The following is a 6,962-nucleotide window of genomic DNA, read 5'->3' on the forward strand; positions in this document are numbered from 1 at the left end:
CATGTAGTCATGGCTCTATGTAGTACTGTGGAATAGAGTTCCATGTAGTCATGTCTCTATGTAGTACTGTGGAATAGAGTTCCATGTAGTCATGGTTCTATGTTGTACTGTGGAATAGAGTTCCATGTAGTCATGGCTCTATGTGGTACTGTGGAATAGAGTTCCATGTAGTCATGGCTCTATGTGGTACTGTGGAATAGAGTTCCATGTAGTCATGACTCTATGTCGTACTGTGGAATAGAGTTCCATGTAGTCATGGCTCTATGTAGTACTGTGGAATAGAGTTCCATGTAGTCATGGCTCTATGTAGTACTGTGGAATAGAGTTCCATGTAGTCATGGCTCTATGTAGTACTGTGGATTAGAGTTCCATGTAGTCATGGCTCTATGTAGTACTGTGGAATAGAGTTCCATGTAGTCATGGCTCTATGTAGTACTGTGGAATAGAGTTCCATGTAGTCATGGCTCTATGTAGTACTGTGGAATAGAGTTCCATGTAGTCATGGCTCTATGTAGTACTGTGGAATAGAGTTCCATGTAGTCATGGCTCTATGTAGTACTGTGGAATAGAGTTCCATGTAGTCAGGGCTCTATGTAGTACTGTGGAATAGAGTTCCATGTAGTCATGGATCTATGTAGTACTGTGGAATAGAGTTCCATGTAGTCATGGCTCTATGTAGTACTGTGGAATAGAGTTCCATGTAGTCATGGCTCTATGTAGTACTGTGGAATAGAGTTCCATGTAGTCATGGCTCTATGTAGTACTGTTGAATAGAGTTCCATGTAGTCATGGCTCTATGTAGTACTGTGGAATAGAGTTCCATGTAGTCATGGCTCTATGTAGTACTGTGGAATAGAGTTCCATGTAGTCATGGATCTATGTAGTACTGTGGAATAGAGTTCCATGTAGTCATGGCTCTATGTAGTACTGTGGAATAGAGTTCCATGTAGTCAGGGCTCTATGTAGTACTGTGGAATAGAGTTCCATGTAGTCATGGCTCTATGTAGTACTGTGGAATAGAGTTCCATGTAGTCATGGCTCTATGTAGTACTGTGGAATAGAGTTCCATGTAGTCATGGCTCTATGTAGTACTGTGGAATAGAGTTCCATGTAGTCATGGCTCTATGTAGTACTGTGGAATAGAGTTCCATGTAGTCATGGCTCTATGTAGTACTGTGGAATAGAGTTCCATGTAGTCATGGATCTATGTAGTACAGTGCGCCTCCTATAGTCTGTCCTGGACTTGGGGACTGTGAAGAGACCTCTGGTGGCATATCTTGTGGGGTATGTATGGGTGTCTGAGCTGTGTGCTAGTAGTTTAAACAGACCTCTGATGACATGTCTTGTGGGGTATGTATGGGTGTCTGAGCTGTGTGCTAGTAGTTTAAACAGACCTCTGATGACATGTCTTGTGGGGTATGTATGGGTGTCTGAGCTGTGTGCTAGTAGTTTAAACAGACCTCTGGTGGCATGTCTTGTGGGGTATGTATGGGTGTCCGAGCTGTGTGCTAGTAGTTTAGACAGACCTCTGGTGGCATGTCTTGTGGGGTATGAATGGGTGTCCGGGCTGTGTGCTAGTAGTTTAAACAGACACCACGGTGCTTTCAGCTTGTCAACACTTCTTACAAAAACAAGTAGTGGTGAAGTCAATCTCTCCTCCACTTTGAGCCATGAGAGATTGACATGCATATTATTAATGTTAGCTTTCTGTGTACATCCAAAGGCCAGCCGTACTGCCTTGTTCTGAACCAATTGCAATTTTCCAAAGTCCCTCTTTGTGGCACCTGACCACATGAACAGTAGTCCAGGTGGGACAAAACTAAGGCCTGTAGGACCTACTTTGTTGATAGTGTTGTTAAGAAGGTAGAAACTAGAGCCTGTAGGACCTGCCTTGTTGATAGTGTTGTTAAGAAGGTAGAAACTAGAGCCTGTAGGACCTGCCTTGTTGACAGTGTTGTTAAGAAGGCAGAGCAGCGCTTTATTATGGCCAGACTTCTCCCCATCTTAGCTACTGTTGCATCAATATGTTTTTGACCGTGACAGCTTACAATCCAGGGTTACTCCAAACAGTTTATTCACCTCAAGTTTCTAAATTTTCACATTATTCATTATAAGATTTTGTTGAGGTTTAAGGTTAGGTGACTGATTTGTGCCAAATTCCATGGTTTTAGTTTTTGAAATATGTAGGACTACTCCTTGCCACCCATTCTGAAACTAATTGCAGCTCTCTGAGCAAAGTGTTGCAGTCATTACAGGCGCTGTGGAAACTGTATAGTGTTGATTCATCCGCATACACAGACACACACTGGCTTTACTCGGAGCCAGTGGCATGTCATTAATAAATGTTGAAAAAAATGTAATGGGCCGAGACAGCTGCCCTGGGGAATTCCTGATTCTATCTGGATTATGCTGGAGCGCCTTCCATTAAAGAACACCGTCTGTTCTGTTAGACGGGTAACTCTTTATCCACAATATAGCAGGGGGTGTAAAGCTACAATACATACGTTTTTCCAGCAGCAGACTATGATCGATAACGTCGAAAGCCGCACTGAAGTCTAACAAAACAGCCCCCACAAAATTTGTATCATCAATTTATCTCAGCCAATCATCAGTCATTTGTGCTGTGCTTGTTGAATGTCCTTCCCTATAAGCGTGCTGAAAGTCTGTTGTTAATTTGTTTACTGTAAAATAACATTGTATCTGGTCAAACACAATATATTCTCAAAGTTTACTAAGGATTGGTAACAGGCTGATTGGTTGGATATTTGAGCCAATAAAGGGGGCTTTACTATTCTTGGGAATTACTTTTGTTTCCCTTCAGGCCTGAGAGCACACACTTTCCAGTAGGCTGAGATTGAAGATAAGGCAAATAGGAGTGGCAATATTGTTCGCTATTATCCTCAGTAATATTCCATCCAAATTGTCAGACCCCGGTTTCTTGCTTTACTGATGAAGCTTAGCAGAGGTAGACATGCTCATGTTGTTTATGTTAGTCCAGGGTGAGCTGCACACAGTGGACTTCCTACCAGGTGTAATGGTTTTCCTCCTCTTCGTCTGAGGAGGAGAAGCGAGAAGGATCGGAGGACCAATATGCAGCGTGGTAAGTGTCCACGGTTGTTAATTTAAACACATAAACTGAACACCATGAATACAGAAACAATAAACGTAACGTGAATAACTGAAAGCGAAAACAGTACCGTGTGGTGTAAAACACGGAAACAATCACCCACAAACACACAGTAAAACCCAGGCTACCTAAGTATGATTCTCAATCAGAGACAACTAACAGACACTCTTATTGAGAACCATACTAGGCCGAACACAGAAAACCAACCTAGAAACACAAAACATAGAATGCCCACCCCAACTCACGTCCTGACCCATTCAAACAAACAAATTACACAAATACTAGGGTCAGAACGTGACACCAGGGCACACCGCCTCAGTGCTGACAGGATAACTGTGGTTCATAGGTACATGATTACTGAATACAATAGCTGTTTTAAGAGAGTCTACATGGTTCCGGTGCCATTTGGGATGTAGACACTCTGATTAGACAGTCTGCATGATATTTCCCATGAAATTCTTCACCCTTAAGTGCTGCTGCTGAAGGTGAATGATACTGTAACAGAAACATTATAATAATATATATATAAATAAATTACATCTACTTTTTTATCAACACACAGGTTATAAAATCCCCATGGAGTTAAACTGTAACTACCATGCTACCATGTAGTGAGGGGTAACTACTGTAACTACCATGTAGTGATGTGTATCATATCATACTGTAACTACCATGTAGTGAGGTGTATCATATCATACTGTAACTACCATGCTACCATGTAGTGTGGTGTATCATATCATACTGTAACTACCATGTAGTGATGTGTATCATATCATACTGTAACTACCATGCTACCATGTAGTGTGGTGTAACATATCATACTGTAACTACCATGTAGTGAGGTGTAACATATCATACTGTAACTACCATGCTACCATGTAGTGAGGGGTAACATATCATACTGTAACTACCATGTAGTGAGGTGTAACATATCATACTGTAACTACCATGCTACCATGTAGTGTGGTGTATCATATCATACTGTAACTACCATGTAGTGATGTGTATCATATCATACTGTAACTACCATGTAGTGATGTGCATCATATCATACTGTAACTACCATGTAGTGATGTGTATCATATCATACTGTAACTACCATGTAGTGAGGGGTAACATATCATACTGTAACTACCATGCTACCATGTAGTGTGGTGTAACATATCATACTGTAACTACCATGTAGTGATGTGTATCATATCATACTGTAACTACCATGCTACCATGTAGTGTGGTGTATCATATCATACTGTAACTACCATGTAGTGAGGGGTAACATATCATACTGTAACTACCATGTAGTGATGTGTATCATATCATACTGTAACTGCCATGCTACCATGTAGTGAGGTGTAACATATCATACTGTAACTACCATGCTACCATGTAGTGAGGGGTAACATATCATACTGTAACTACCATGTAGTGATGTGTGTCATATCATACTGTAACTACCATGGAAGAGGTGTGGTCTGCATTAATTCCTTCCTATACGCTGTAAATCAAATTGATAAAAGGAGAGAGACAAAGGAGACATAGACAGAGAGGGATAGAGAATGAGACCACAGCGTACTGAGAAAATACAAAGCCTGTAGACTCACAGATAGAAATATCTCCCTGCCTCCCTCTCTCTTTCCTTTCCTCTCTGCCTCCCTACCTCCTTCCTTTCCTCCCTGCCTCCCTCCCTCCTTCCTTACCTGCCTGCCTCCCTCCCTCCCTCTCTCCTTCCTTGCCTGCCTCCCTCCCTCCCTCTCTCCTTCCTTGCCTGCCTCCCTCTCTCCTACCTTGCCTCACTGCCTCCCTCCCTCCTTCCTTACCTGCCTGCCTCCCTCCCTCCCTCTCTCCTTCCTTGACTGCCTGCCTCCCTCTCTCCTTCCTTACCTGCCTGCCTCCCTCCCTCCCTCCTTGCCTGCCTGCCTCCCTCCCTCCCTCCCTCTCTCCTTCCTTGTCTGCCTCCCTCCCTCTCTCCCTCTCTCCTTCCTTACCTCCCTCCCTCCCTCTCTCCTTCCTTCCTTGCCTGCCTCCCTCTCTCCTTCCTTGCCTGCCTCCCTCCCTCTCTCCCTCTCTCCTTCCTTACCTGCCTCTCTCCCTCTCTCCTTCCTTCCTTGCCTCCCTCCCTCTCTCCTTCCTTGCCTACCTCCCTCCCTCCTTGCCTTCCCTCCCTCCCTCCTTCCTTGCCTGCCCAACTCCCTCCCTCCCTTTTAATGTAAATAGCCAATGAACCAATCAGACACTGAACCATTCATGTGTGAAAGCCTCTACCTCAGCATCTGATCAGCTCAGGTTCAGGTCAGGTCACCTCATATATCACGTTGATTCAGCCGTGCAATAACACACCAAGTAATCCCCTTAATTCAGATAATGGCCATACATGACTTTCCTCAGCACAGCTTGTCAATAGCAGCATGATCTGACATATTAAAACGCCCTATTGGAGGGAGCTGTAGAGAATGATATGGCCTGATCTGAGGCACTAAGTCATGACTATATACATGACTGTACGTTTAGATCCAGGCATCCAGCTGGGTATGGTCTACATTTTTACTATTTCCTACACTGTAGAATAATAGTGAAGACATCAACACTGTGAAATAACACATATGGAATCATGTAGTAACCAAAAAAAGTGTTAAATCAAAGATATTTGATATTTGAGATTCTTCTTTAGTAGCCACCCTTTGCCTTGATGACAGCTTTTCAGACTCTTGGCATTCTCTCAACCAGCTTCATGAGGTAGTTACCTGGAATGCATTTCAATTAACACGTGTGCCTTCTTAAAAGTTAATTTGTGGAATTTTTTCCTTCTTAATGCGTTTGAGCCAATCAGTTGTGTTGTGACAAGGTAGGGGTGGTATACAGAAGATAGCCCTATTTGGTAGAAGACCAAGTCCATATTATGTCAATAACAGCTCAAATAAGCAAAGAGAAATGACAGTCCATCATTACTTTAAGACATGAAGGTCTGTCAATCCGTAAAATTTTAAGAACTTTGAAAGTTTCTTCAAATGTAGTTGCAAAAACCATCCAGCTCTATGATGAAACTGTCTCTCATGAGGACCTCCACAGGAAAGGAAGACCCAGAGTTACCTCTGCTACAGAGGATAAGTTCATTAGAGTTACCAACCTCAGAATTTGCAGCCCAAATAAATTCTTCACAGAGTTCAAGTAACAGACACATCTCAATATCAACTGTTCGGAGGAGTCTGTGCGAATCAGACCCTCATGGTTGAATTGCTGCAAAGAAACCACCACTAAAGGACACCAATAAGAAGAAGAGACTTGCTTGGGCCAAGAAACACAAGCAATGGACATTAGACCAATCTGTCCTTTGGTCTAATGAGTCCAAATTTAAATTTGTTGATTCCAACGGCCGTGTCCTTGTGAGACGCAGAGTTGGTGAACGGATTAACTCTGCATGTGTGGTTCCCACCGTGAAGCATGGAGGAGGAGGTGTGATGGTGCTTTGCTGGTGACACTATCAGTGATTTATTTAGACGAATTCAAGGCACACTTAACCAGCATGGTTACAGTATCTGGACCCAGCTGGGGTACTGAGTCATAGTTACAGTATCTAGACCTAGCTGGGGTACTGAGTCATAGTTACAGTATCTAGACCCAGCTGGGGTTAGATGGTTAGACCCAGCTGGTTAAGGTGAGTCATGGTTAGATGGTCAGACCCAGCTGGTTAAGGTGAGACCCAGCTGGTTAAGGTGAGACCCAGCTGGTTAAGGTGAGACCCAGCTGGTTAAGGGGAGACCCAGCTGGTTAAGGTGAGACCCAGCTGGTTAAGGGGAGTCATGGTTAGATGGTTAGACCCAGCTGGTTAAGGTGAGTC

This window comes from Oncorhynchus mykiss, chromosome 15 (genome assembly GCF_057628025.1).
Source record: "Oncorhynchus mykiss isolate SJ-2025 chromosome 15, ASM5762802v1, whole genome shotgun sequence".
Taxonomy (NCBI): domain Eukaryota; kingdom Metazoa; phylum Chordata; class Actinopteri; order Salmoniformes; family Salmonidae; genus Oncorhynchus; species Oncorhynchus mykiss.